Source organism: Triturus cristatus, chromosome 5_2, assembly GCF_964204655.1.
Source record: "Triturus cristatus chromosome 5_2, aTriCri1.1, whole genome shotgun sequence".
Lineage (NCBI taxonomy): Eukaryota > Metazoa > Chordata > Amphibia > Caudata > Salamandridae > Triturus > Triturus cristatus.
The window spans coordinates 899,633,647-899,648,088 of record NC_140588.1 but is presented as its reverse complement, the minus strand read 5'-3'; the positions used below and the strand labels follow the sequence as shown (position 1 = coordinate 899,648,088).

Genomic DNA, 14,442 nt, shown 5'->3' with positions numbered 1-14,442 from the left:
GACTTAATTAGACCTGATTTCTCAGTTCGACATTGGACACAGGAACGTACAGAAATTCTTTGTTCACTACAAGCTGACATGATAGCTTCCAAACACTTACAAACACATGTAAACACTACTAATTTGGTGATCCGTGTAGTTGCGGGTCAATCCGGGTACACTTACCAAACCTTCAATGAAGGCGAAACGGTACCCATTGCATACAAATCTCATTTGTACCCAAACGCTGAGATGTGTTTTGCAACAACTGAAAAAATTCTTACAGCAGTACAGACTGCTGTAGTGAGAGAAAGAGCACTGACTCAGGGGAAAGGAATAATTTTCATAACTTGGTGACAGGATGTAGCCTTATGGCTAGATCGGTCGACTTCTAAGCTGGGGAACCGGGTTTGAGTCTCGGCAACGATACTCAACATCCTGTGATTCTGGGCAAATCACTTAATCTCCCCATGCCTGACAAAAAATGAATGTGTCCATCTGTAAGAAAACTGGTGCTCATGTAAAGCAGTCTGATACCCAATATCCTCGGGTCTAGTTCGCACTGTATAAAACACACACAAAAAAAACTCCAGTATAAACCGTAGAGGCTGTTAGAAAAACAAGCATTCCAAATGCTAAAGCTTTGCATCCACGATGGATACAATGGGCTAATTCTCTCACTGCAACAGATGTAGACTACAAGTTTGATTCTAAATTAAAAACACAACCATTTCTGCAGTTCGAACAAGAATATCCTTTTCCAAATGAAATAATGCCTCTAGATCAGTATGAATACCTCATTTACACTGACGTATCTGCCCAGCCTGCCATAGGAAGTAAACAGCAATACAGTGCAGCATATGCGATTGTAAAGGGTTTTATGCAGGACAGTAAGTTCCGTCCTAGAAATATGCAGATGCAGTCTTCTAGGAGATTGCACGGCACAAGGTAGAATAGACATTTTAATTAAAGCTATTCGACCCACCAAAGTAAGAGGAAGATTGGACCATTTAGCCAAAAGATTAGCGATCTTATTGCAGGTTGCTTCATAATTATTTTTTAATAAATCTCTGTAGTGTGTTTTAACGAAAATCCCTAAATATCTAACTGGGTCGATTTTTAACGCCTGGGATTTTAATTCTTCCGGTAGACAATCCACCCCCGTATTTAACATCAAAATCTCAGTTTTAGTGGTGTTTATTTTATACCCTCCGATTTGTTCGAACTTTTGAAATTCTGCAAGAGTAGATTGAATATTTAATTTTTACGGATCTAAATAAAGAATAGCGTCGTCTGCGAAAAGTTTTATTTTAGTCATCCCTGCAATAGGGGCTCTAATATTCCTATTTGAACGTAAACTAATTGCTAAAGGTTCTATAAAAAAAGTAAACGAAAGAGGTGACAAGGGGCATCCCTGCCTAGTTCCACGATTAATTTTAACCGTGCCTGCTTCACCCCCATTGATTATAATCAGTGCCTGAGCTTCCGAATAAATATTTTTAATCATCGTTATTATAGATGATGGAAAGCCAAACCTTAAAAGTGCAAAAAATAAAGAGTCCCAATTAACCAAATCGAAGGCCTTTTCAGCATCCACCATCGCTATGCAAGCAGAAGTCTTATTGCTATTAAAATAATCGAGAGCTTGAATCAAAAAGCGGGTATTAGTTGACATCATTTTTCCCGCAATGAACCCTGTTTGATCGCCACTTCCTTGGCTGCCGGAGTCAAACGCAGTGCCCAAATCTTCATAAAAAATGTATAATCTGCATTCAGTAAACTAATTGGACGATAAGAGTTGACATTATTAGATGGTTTACCCGTTTTTACAAAACTTACGACTATAGCTTTTTTAAATTCTGAAGGAATTACGACCCCCATTTTTATATAATCAAACAACTTAACCAGAAAAGGAGTTAACTCTTTCCAAAAAGTTAAAAAAAATTAATTGGGGAGTCCATCCTCACCACACACTTTAGCTGACGCCGAAGATTGTATGACTTTCTCAATCTCAGCTGCAGTTATTTGAATTTGAAGTGTTGACACCAAGCTATCAGATAATTTGGGAACAAGAAGAGAGTCAAAATAGCTCTCAATCAGCTCTTTATTTATTGGATTATAAATGGTATAAATTTGTTGATAATGATCAACAAATATACGAGCAATCTCCGCTCTATCAGTGGTTCTTAAGTGTGTTTGGTAATCTAATATTTCGCTTATGCATGCAGATTCTTTACGAGCTCTTGTAGAACAGGCAAGCATCTTCCCCACCATTTGACTTTCCTCATATACTTTCTGCTGGTAAGTCTGAGAGCAGTTAATTTCCTCTAAAACAAAGAAATCCCTTAACTCCTTCCTTGCTTGATCCAACCTAGAGTAATTTAAAGAGCCGCCTGCATTAGCAGCATCAATTACTGACTGTTGAAGTTGTGCTATCTTATCACGACATGTCTATTCTACCTCTCTTGGTTTTTTTATTTACTAATGTCCCGATTAAACTTAACGTTAGTTTCTTTAAACAAATTGATACTATGAATAGAAGTTTTATATGGAACAAAAAGAATCCTAGAGTTCAGCTTCCAGTTTTACAACTTGATATTAATATGGGAGGACTTTCTTTACCGAATATTCGTTTATATTACGAAGCGGCACTATGACATGTATTCTATCCAAACCCTATTCGCTCGACAACTTTTTTTTTAGTTTAATGACTCAAGAAGCTGGTATGCAACTTCCGACCTTTTTGAAAACTTCAAAATTGCCCCAAAAAACCCGTTATAAGACTCTAATTGATTTTTCTAATCGTTTTTGTTTGTTTTTTAAACAAAGGTTTTTCTGGTTATTTTTCACTTAAATTGATTGAATGCCGCGAGTTAGGATTATATATGCATTCGACACAAATGAGAAAATGGAATGAATCCGGATTAGGGATTCTGAGTAAATTAGGCATTCAAGGGAGGGCAATTACTTGGGAGGAAGCCCAGGCGAGATCCTCTGGCTCGAATAGACTTTCTTTTTTTGAATATATTCAAATAATTAACTTCTCGAAAAAATATAATATAGTCCTTGGTACTCCTCCCAGTAATATTGCTTCGGCACTTTATGTCGCAAGACTAACCGGCGTAGGTAATTGGTACCGTATATTGAATCATCAGGATGAATCCCCTCTGGTATCTAAGATTTTGGAAAAAATTTAAATCAATACAAAATGTGTTTTTTCCTTCCAAGATTGGCAAAGAATTTCAATTTTTGGTAATAAGGCTTTGCGTGCTGCCAATTATAAAAGAATGGCATTCTTGGCAAATTGGATGCTTTATTACACTCCTGAAGCCTTAAACAAAATCTATCCAGAGGTATCAAATAAATTTTTTAGTTGTGATTCCTCACTAGGTGGCGGATGGTATCATATTTTTTACTCTTGTCCAAAGTTATGTGTTTGCTCGGAGCAAATATTTTCTTATTTTAGTGAAGCGACAGGACAATTGTGTAAACCTTCTCCAGAAATCGTTATGTTCGGCATAAGTACTAAGGATATGTTTTTTTCAGATTCTCATGCTCATTTCCTTGTAATTATGATGTATTCGCTCGTTCATTGATTTTACAAAATTGGAAATCTGAGACGATACCACTATTTGAGAAATGGATGTGTAAAATGAATCGAACAAAATGCTTCGAGGACGCTTATGCTAAATGGTTGGGGGCAACAAAGAAGTTCTTAAAGGTCTGGGATGTTTTTTGTTGATAGTCTCTGATGGATTACTTATATGCTTTGAAGTCATGTCTTTTTCTTCCATTTGGCACTGCTCAATAAAAAATGCATAAAAAAAAAAAAGAGTTTGCACGGCACAATGTGCAGTACTAAAAACCCTGATACAGGCACTAAAAATACGGATCGAGAATTCCCCACACTTACTGTGTGCGATTCGCTTTATTGTGTCCAGTCTTACAATGAATATCTTCACTATTGGGGCCAGAATGGGTTCAGAGATTCAAAAAGTTGCACAATAAAGCACAAGTTGCTTTGGGAACAAGTGGCAGAGCTGAAAAAGAACTTGCCGCGGGCTCTCGTGATTCATACACCGAGTCATCAACGTGTTGGCGTGCACGTTGAAGGGAATTCATTGGCTGATGAAGCTGCAATCACTAGTTCTAGCACGAGGATAGACGGACAGATAATGGTAGCTGTCATCGCTTCGCAAAAAAACGGCTTAGCCTTACCAAAAGGCTGTCCACTCAAGTACTCCTACAAGTTAGATGCACAAAATATACCGTATACTCAAATTCCAATAGTGGGGGAGAGAGTAACACCAAATATGGATCACAGATTAGGTTTAATGAACAAGTTACTTACCTTCGGTAACAATGTATCTGTAAGAGACATACATTAGTTATATATTTCTTACCTTAGAACTACCCCCAGGCGTCAGTCTGGATCCAGAGAATTTTTCTCTTAGCAGTACCCCTGCACGTCGGTAGGTGGTGTCGGTTGACTCCGTGTTCATCATTGGCGTCGTGGTCGACGGGATGGTGTCGCGGTGTCTACTTAGACTCCGCCCCTGAGCGCTGACGTCAGTTGTGACACGACTTTCCACGCCAGAAGCGCAGAGCCATGCAAGACACTGACCACTGGTGCACATAACTAGGGCCCTGGAAGGGAGTCCGTATCCCTAGATGTCAGTTTGCAGAATGGGAAGGATGGGTGGGGCGGTAAGGAATCTATAACTAATGCATGTCTCTTACAGATACATCGTTACCGAAGGTAAGTAACTTGTTCATCTGAAAGAGACCATTAGTTAAAGATTCCTTACCTTAAATAGATGCCTCAACAATGCCAACCCCACTGGTGGGTCTGTGAACTAAGTTCACACCAGAAAGTCCTGGAGAACTGAACGGCCAAAAAAGCTGTCTCTCTAGACTTGGCTATCCAGGCAATAATGTTTGGTGAATGTGTGCAAGGATGCCGACGAGGCTGCCTGGCAGATGTCAATGAGGGGAACTCCATGTCCCAAAGCAGTAGAGGCTGCCGTTGCCCTGGTAAAATGGGCGTGCAGTCCCACTGAAGGTTCCTTATTTGCCAATGAATAGCAGATTTTAATGCATAGTACTACCCATCGAGAGATGGTGCGTTTTTTCACGGCCCGACCTTTCTTGGCACCTACATAACCCATGAAGAGTTGATCGTCCACCTAGAAATCTTTAGTACGGTCAAGGTAGAAGGGCAGCGCACGCTTTGGGTCCAGACGGTGGAGTCTCTCCTCCTCTTCGGAAGGATGCGGAGGCGTAAAGAAGGTGGGCAAAGTGATGGTCTGACCCATGTGGAAAGAGGTAACCACTTTCGGTATAAAAGAGGGCCAGTGCGAAGGACCACTTTATTCTGCTGAACTGCAAGAAAAGGAGGCTTTGAGGATAGAGCCTGGAGCTCACTCGGCCTGTGAGCAGGAAGGCAGTTTTCAAGGTAAGAAGTCGAAGAGGACAGTTATGTAGTGGCTCGAAAGGGGGCACACATAAGGTAAGTAAGGACAAGATTCAAGTCCCACTGGGGCATTACGAAAGGAGAAGGAGGAAAGAGATGAGTAATGCCCTTTAGAAACCTATTTACAAACAGGGGACTTGAAAAGAGAAGGCTGATCAGGAAGGTGAAGAAAGGCAGATCTGGCCGAGAGGTAGCCTTTTAGAGTGCCCAAGGCAGAGCCATTAAGGGCTAAGGAAAGGATGAACAAGAGGACCTCAGAAAGAAGGGACGAGAGCGCATCCACAGCCTTTGCTGTGCACCATGCCACAAACTTGTTCCATCTAAAGGCGTATACCATTTTAGTGGAGGGACGCCTGGCTGCCAAGATGACATTACAGACTTCGGGAGTAAAGTCAAAAGCTGTCAACAGTTGCAGCTCAATCTCCACGCAAGGAGGTGGAGGCTGGACAGGTTCGGGTGGAGGACTATTCCCTGCTGCTGTGACAGAAGATCCTCCCGAAGATGCAGTCTGATCGGAGGATCGATGGCCATCCTCAAGAGCTCGCGGTACCAGACTCTTCATGCCCAGTCTGGAGCCACAAGAATGACTTAGGGCACGGTTACGCGTGATCTTCTTCAGCACTCTGGGCAGAAGTGGTACAGCGGAAAGGCGTACAAGAGGCCGCAGTTCCACTCGCGATGAAAAGCGTCGCCGAGCGAGTGCCGCCTTGGAAATTCCAATGTGCAGATTTATTGACATTGCACGTTCTCTTCAGTGGCGACCAGATCTAACCAAGGCTCTCCTCACCGCTAAAAGAGACCTTGCACCACCTCCGAGTGAACACGCCATTCGTGATCCATCATGCCTTGGCGGCTGAGTTTGTCTGCTGTGCCGTTCAGGGAAACTGCCAGGTGTTGAACCACCAGGGACACGCCCTGATGTTCCAGCCAAGTCCAAAGGCCAGGAGTCTCTTGACATAGGGTCCACAACCACACCCGCCCTGTTAGTTGCATTACCACATGGCAGTGGTGTTGTCTGTCAACACCTGCACTGCTCTTCCTTTGACAGAAGGAAGGAATGCCTTCAGTGCTAGATAGATCGCCCAGAGCTCCAAAAGGTTGATGTGGAGACCGGACTCTGCCAGAGACCGGAGACCAGAGACCCCTGATCTCTGCCTCTCCCAGGTGGCCGCCCCATCCCATGAGTGACGCATCCGTCACTACTGAGAATTTTGGTTGGGGAAGGGAGAGGGGTCTGCCGCTGACCCAATTCTGGTTTGTGACCCACCACTGCAATTGACTTGCAGTCCCATCCGAGATCTGGACGACGTCGGAAAGATTCCCCTGATGCTGCGCCCACTGGAACTTCAGGTCCCACAGCAGAGCTCGCATGTGCCACCTGCCATGATCCACCAGCAGGATGCAGGTGGACATGATGCCCAGCAGCCTCAGGGTCATTCTCACCGAAATCCAGGATAGAGGCTGATATATCCCGGACTCGCTGCTCGGGAGGATAAGCCCAAAACTGACTGACTGACTGAAGGACTTATAAAGCGCACCTATGCCGAGGCGTCTTGGCAATGGGTGAGTATGATGCAGACACCAACAGATCTTAAGACCTTGAGAAGAGCCAGGTCTTTATCATTTTCCTAAAAACTGCCCTATTGGATTGTAACCTGATTGACACAGGGAGGGAGTTCCACAAGATGGATGCTTGGTAAGAGAAACCTGTTCCTTCCCCATTTAACTCTTTTTGTTCTGGGGACACAAACCAATCCTGTATTGGCAGACCTGAGAGAGTGTTGGGGCTTTTATACAGAAAACAAGGTTTGAATGTCCTCAGCCCCTCCTCCATATATAGCCTTGTGCAGTAGGCATAGGGCTTAAAGTTCACTCTCTGACGGACTGGGAGCCAATGTAGTTCCTTAATCACCGCTGACGTCGGGTGGTGTTTAGGTAAGCCAAGTTAAACCTGAGCCGCTGCATTCTGAAGCGATTGAAGTTTTTTGATCTGTCCCTTGCCAACTACCAAATAAAGGGCATTACAATAATCAATTCTGGACAAAACTGTACTTAATCCAGAACTGCTCCGATGAAAAGGAGCTTCTGAGAGGGAATCAGGTGTGACTTCAGCACGTTGATAGTGAACCCCAGCGAGTGCAGGAGGTCCGCCATAGTCTGGAGGTGGGAGACGACAGCTTGGGGCGAGCCCACCATCAACAGCCAGTCGTCGAGATAGGGGAGGACTGGAACCCCTGATCTGTGCAGATGAGCTGTGACCACCACCATCACTTTCGTGAACACACGAGGGGTGCTGGTAAAGCCAAAGGGGAGCATGGTAAACTGAAAAGGCTTGTGGCCTACCATGAACCGTAGGTAACACCTGTGGGCTGGCAGGACAGGGATGTGAAAATAGGCGTCTTGCAGGTCCAACACTACCATGCAGTCTCCGGGATCGAGGGCAGACAGGACCTCAGCCAACGTGAGCATTTTGAACTTCTCCTTCCAAAGGAAGCGGTTGAGGGCCCTGAGTTCTACGATAGGACGCAGGCCTTTGTCCTTCTTGGGTACTAGAATGTAGTGGGAAGAGCAACCACGATATACTTCTGGCACAGCGTCCCTTTCAATGGCTCCCTTGGCAAAGAGAGCAGCAACTTCCTGACGGAGAAGTGCCAAGTGATCCTCCGACATGTGATGGGAGGATGGTGGCATGGAGGGAGGGGTAGCCTCAAAGGGGAGGGAGTAGCCCTTTCGGACTATCTGCAAAACCCACCTGTCCAATGTGATGTTTTGCCAGTGGTGGAGGTGATGGCAAATCCTGCCAGCCACTGGCTTCTGGTGGCCCTGGAAGGTTGGACTAGGAGGGTTTGAAAGCTGGTGCAGGGGGGTAATGGGTGGACTGGTCCGCCCGCTGGCCCTCAGACCCACGTCGCTCGGTCCCACGTCTTCGACTATGCATAGGCTGGGTAGCTTGTGTGGTCCTGTGGCTAGATTGGGTGGAATGTGGTAGGGCACCCCTTCCGTAGCCACAAAAGGGGCAAAAGGCAGACTGCGTGGGGCGAGAGGTTGCTGCGAGGCCCAAGGACCTGGCCGTAGCCCTAGAATCCTTGAAACGCTCGAGCGCTGAGTCCGCCTTGTCACCGAACAGGCAACAGCCATCATAGGGCATGTCCAGAAGGGTGGCTTGGACATCCCCAGAGAAACCAGATGTCCTCAACCAGGTGTAGTGCCCAGAGAGTCGGTGGTATCCAGCCCACATCTAAGGGTGAACTTTGCTGTGTCTCGACCCTCTGCCACTGCATGGGTGAGAACAGCCCGGGCCTCCTTCGGGCACTGTGGCAGCACTTGCGCAACCGTATCCCACATCGTATGGGTATAACGGCCCAAGAGGCATGCAGTGTTCACCGACCGCAGTTCTAAGCTGGCAGAAGAAAACATCTTCTTCCCAAGGTAGTCCACCTTCTTGGATTCCCTGTCTGGGGAGCAGTAGGGAATGCGCCCTTAGAGGACGAGGCTTGGGCCACAAAGCTCTCGGGGGTCGGGTGTTGGGAGAGGAAAAGTGGGTCTCCCAGGGCCAGGCGGTGGCGCCGGGCAATCATCCTATCCATAGGAGCCCCTGTGCTGGGCTTGGACCAAGTGCCCAGAAGGACGTTGGTGAGGGCTTCATTAAAAGGCAGCAGGGGCTCCGAAGAGGCTGCTGCAGGTTGAAGTACCTCAGTCAGGAGGTTAGTCCTGACTGCCACTGTAGGAAGTTCCAGCCCCAAGGCCTCAGCTGCCATACGCAACACCACTGCATACGAAGCTTGCTCCTCGGTAGCCACGGAAGGGGGGAGAGCATGCCACAGTCTGGGGAGGTATCCAAACCACTGGCATCACCCAGGTCCTCTCGCCAGTCTGGCTCTTCAAGCTGGTCAGCCAAAGGGTCCACAGATCCCTCCCAGTGCACCTTACCCTCCTCTGGTTGCCACTCAGGGTGGTAGGGAACACCAGGAACGAACAGCGGTACAAACATACCTTCCGGCACCGGTACCGACGTCGAGCCGAACTCGGGGGTACGGCTGGGGTAGTCGCCGGTTGGGAGCACAACCAGGGCCCGGGGCTTCGTCACTGAAATCGGCGCCGGGGAAGGTACCGTGAGGTTGTGGAAGCTGAAATAAAGAATAGAGAAATAAAACCCCAAGTCCAACTCTGTCAGCACATAAGATGACCAGAATTTATTGGAAACCAACAAGATAATGCAAATACGTGCAGCACGGAGACAGTCAGCATAGCCGCTGAGTGTCCGAAGAGATGATGTCTCTGACAGCTTTAATTGACACAAACCACAAAGGAAACAGCATCATAACGCACATAACATAGATTAAGCATTGAATATTTGTCCAATCAGGAGAGGCCTAGGCTAGATTATACCATTTATGGTTCCAACTATATTGTTGCTGACCACGTGTCCTGAGGATGTGGCAGTTTTGGGACTTTCCACTGTAATGCAATGTATTCGTTCTGGTACTTTTTCAAAGAAATAATTGCAATATCATAGCACGTACCAGAAGTATTTCTAAATGTGATATTCTGAAATATTTACAGCTAAGCTAGCACACTGCTCTGTTCTGGTATCTCTTTTTTGTTATTATTCTATTTATTGAAGATTAAGTACAGACAAATAACAATTGGCAGTAGGTGGGCACAGTGCAAGTATACATAATTAGTCCTATCTTTACAATAGACCAACATCGTCAAGGCAATCATCACAATGTTCATTACAATGTGAACGTCAAGCGCTCGAGTCTCCAATATGCTGCAGGGAAGGATCCTCAAAAGGTGTACAAAGCATACTCCTGCTTTTATTCCAAGCCGCCCAGATGTTGGTCCATTTCGTTGGGCAACCTCTCCCTTCGTATATCACTCGCTCTGCAAGCATACACCAATCCATATCTGCTTTCCACTCTCACACTTTGGGCTGGGTCTCACCTTTCCAAGTTTTAGCTATATTGCGTTTTGTCACTATACATCCCAGAGAGACCCAGGTTTTCTAATTGGCTGTCAGATCAGTGGGGACCCACATGTTGAGAAGACACCAACGAGGTGAGATCTCCATTGTTTTCCGACAGGTTTCCAACATTTTGTTCCCAGTATACCTGAAGAATGGGGCAATCCCACCATTGATGTAAGTAAGTCCCTTCTTGGCCACACCCCCCAGGGCATAAGAAGTTACTCAGAGCCCACATCTTCACCAGGACCACATTGGTATAGTATGCTCTACGTATAAGCTTGAGTTGAACCAATTTAAATCTAGAACGGATCACGACCTCACGGGGAAGCCAGCACTTCTAGCCATTCGACATCACTTATTTCACCTATGTCATCCACCCACTTATCATGTGTGTTTGCCTATTTGTCTGGTGTGTTGTTAAGTATCTTTCTATAGGTCAGAGAGATCGCTTTCTCTTTAAGATAGTCGTCTAGGAGTCTATCCTCAAGGGGCGACGATGCTGGGAGATCTGTATGTTAGGGGATTGCTGTATATAATGCATTACAGACCTGAAGGTAACAAAAGGTCTCCCTAGTGTTTAAATCCTAATCGCTTTGAAGATCATTAAAGGGGACCACCTTCCCCCCTGCCCATACGTCCCCGACTTTTGATAGTCCATAAGATCCCAATTGTCAAATTCCGAACATTTAGCCAGTAGCCCCAATCGGTTCGACTCTAAAAGGGGGGTGGCCAATGTGAATTTGTCTTTCCATCCCAGGGCCGTTGTTGCCGTATGCCATATCGCCACCGTTGTCGAAGTTGGTGTATATTTTGGTCTATTTTTCTTACCACCGTAGATAGCTCTTAAATAGGTACCTGGGGTCGTATTATATCTGTCCATTCTGTAGACTGGTTCTGTATCTGGCCAGAGCATCCAGCGATTGGTGATGACCAGCTGGGCGGCCCAGTAATAACTTTTGATTGCTGGAAGAGCGATTCCACAGTCATATCAACTTTTCATAAGTTTGGTCAATGCTATGCGTGGAACGCCGTTATTTCAGAGAAGTGTCCGGACCTCTGACTCTATCTTTAAAGTACTTATCTGGGACCAGATATGGAGTATTTTGTAAAGCGTAAACAAAACGAGGGAGTGCCATAATTTCGTATAAAGCGGCTCTTCCGAGCAGCGTAAGGGGAAGGGTCTTCCAATGCTGCACATCTGTTTTTAGACGATGAAGCGGGGGCTAGATTATTGTCATAAAATATCACAGGGTTTGTGGTAACATAAATCCCCAAATATCGGAATCCCTCCGTTACGACCCCAGCACCACATTGGGTGGGTAGCCTAGGGCTTCCCCTGTGTAAGATGTAGATAAGCAACTTATCCCAAATGATAGTATACCCGGAGTATTTTAAGGAAGAGTGTGAATATGTGAAAGGTTCTATGTAATGAAGAATATGGGTCAGCCAAATAGAGCAGGATGTTGTCGGCGTAGAGGGAGATTCTGTCTTCCCAGTCAGTCATCCAATTTTATCCATATCTGCACAAAGGCTTTTGGGAAATATCCCCGTGGCAGGAGGGTTAGAGAGGTAAGAAGGAGTATGTCCTTCCTGGGTAGAATTTTTATCACAAAAGATACTCCATTGGACCAACTAGTGGTCAGTGGGGTTTAGTTGACTAACTTCACATGAAAAAACAAAGAATTATGGCAAAAAATAGGGGCAGGAAGAGACTATCAAGAGCCTCTCTAGTGGGAGGTTGTACCTAACTCAACCATATATATGGGGGGGAAACCTAAGCATTTATTTAGTTACCCTCACACACCCTAGTGGTGTCATGCTTCATCATCGGGTCACCCCGACTCCTACAAGTCGGGGTGGGCTCGACCACAGTATTGATAAATGAAGGTCAGGGGGGCTTAAAGATTAAGAAACCTCAGGCAGACCCCAGGTGTCCCTTTATTTTTGGGTCTGTCTGGGTTATTAAAAATTGTAAAAAAAACGGGTCTGTAGGAGTGTTATGGTCCTAGGACCCTGGTGCCAACATGTTTCAGTCCTGGGTGGCCATATAGGTCCTGGACTTTCTTCAGGGCAAAGGGTTGGCAACTCTGAATGGTTGGACAGGAGGGGGGGTTGGTCTCTATCCTATCTGTGATACGAGGGCAGAGTAGCTACTCCTCGTGTATGTTTAACGGTAAATGTAGTTGTTAGCTGTTAACATCCATCTGTAAAAGTAAGAACAAAGAAATGCAACAGACAACATTTAACATTACAAGTTGTATTAAAAAACTGTTGTGCTTATTACCATTTTGGTGCGAAGTGGAGACCAGACATATGAGCATGCCATAATCATGTGCATGCTAGTGTCATCCCCTCTTGTGCCACTCATCTCTTCATCTGTAACACACTGATTCTATGTGACAGGTATTTGTGAAGTGGCGATTTTATTCGCATGCTAACATTAACTGCGTGTTAGTCATTGTATATATTAAAGTGTGCACCAGGTGCCAGTCACTTATTAAAAACACCACAGCGTATTTTCCTCAGAATAGTGCTTATTTACACACAATAAAACTGGTCTGTAACGTGAATGCATGCATCCTTCATATATTCAGCTAGTCTACACAGCCAACCACATCCATTCGTAATCTTACCCTGCTGTTGGAGGGTACGAGTGTCACACAGGACTGGTAGGAAACTGTGGGCGGTCCTGAGATTGTCGCCAGTTAAAAGGATCAGACAAAAGATTGTAAGCGGAAGAGATGTAAGACTATGAGAAGTGAAGCTTACCAGGAAGCGATTCAGCACCTCAGGAGTGCGTTCGAATAGGCATTGTGTCAGTGCCTACAAACACTTACTTAAATTCAGGATCTCGCCCCGCTTCTCTCACCTACTAGGGTACCGGTCCTCGGCTTGTGCAGAGGAGTACTTGGGGTAGCGGTTTTTTATCTTTGTTATGGAGCGCGGGAAGTGGAGTAACAGAGACACGCCCCTGCCCGGGTGATCGGAAGTGGCGTCAAAATGACGTTACGTGCCGATTTGTGTACACGAAAAAACCAGGATTCGTAGTTCACGCTGAGTTTTACACGTTTGAGTGACGTGGGGACTGGCATGAAAGCAATGTGCAAAAGATGTGTTTAAATAAAGCACATTGAGGGATGTAAAAAAATATTAAAAATGGGGATGCAGTCAATGTAATGCTCTTGCACTTATGGTACGGTGCGGGAGTGCGTACCAAAGGGGTAGTTGTGATTGCGCCATCAGTGTGCATATAGCGCACTGAGGGCTGTAAGATAACTTTTATATTATTAGAGATCCCTCATCTGGTGACAGTTTATGAAACATATGAAATACATGTGTGTTTTCCCCATAACGGTATGCTACAGAGTTATATATGTAGCGTTGAGAGTCACATGGAAGAACTCTTATCAATGGAAACTGCTATTGAAAAAGGGGGGACAGTTAGCATAGTTCACTATAGTTAGGGGCAAAGGCAAGAAAAAAGTTGGAATGGAGAATGAAGTTCTCTTAATGGTTTTTTCACGTTCTGCATGTCGAACATATTATAGGAAAAAATGCCACAGATTTCTGAAAGGTTGAATGTTCTCAGAGGTTAGTATATCACCAGAACATATCATCAATGTAGATTAAGAACAGATTAAGAACAGATTTTCAAAAAACAGATTTTCAAAAGAGACTCCCAGTGGAGAATGTAATTTCCTAATAAAAAAACAGCCACTTATTTATTTATTTGGCTCCAAGGAATACAGTCGTTGAGACCTTTTTCATGGGTTTTTAAACGGTACACCCAGGACTGTCCACTCCGCGAAGATCCAGTGTCTGAATATTCTTGGCCCTTGTAGTCATCTTTTATGTAAGGGTATACCTTCTCATGACTAAATGTTTTCAGATCTTTTTGTAATTTAGTGATTTTGCTTTGCATGAGGAAGTCTTTGTGTTCGGTTATTTCTTTATTAACCTCTTCGAGTTTCTTCATGTAGAGAGTTAACTTGATCTCTGTTAGTAGGTGGTCTTCACTGGT

At 45.0% G+C, this 14,442-nt stretch overlaps 1 long non-coding RNA gene across 1 annotated transcript in view; it reads right to left on the bottom strand.

Moving 5' to 3' along the window:
- Positions 1-13,376, bottom strand: part of LOC146829382 (uncharacterized) — a 149,182-nt gene extending 135,806 nt beyond the window's left edge. The window contains exon 1 of the long non-coding RNA XR_014961974.1: positions 13,259-13,376. This is a non-coding gene — a long non-coding RNA (uncharacterized LOC146829382). The remainder of the gene's footprint in view (positions 1-13,258) is intronic.
- Positions 13,377-14,442: the final 1,066 nt, after the last annotated feature.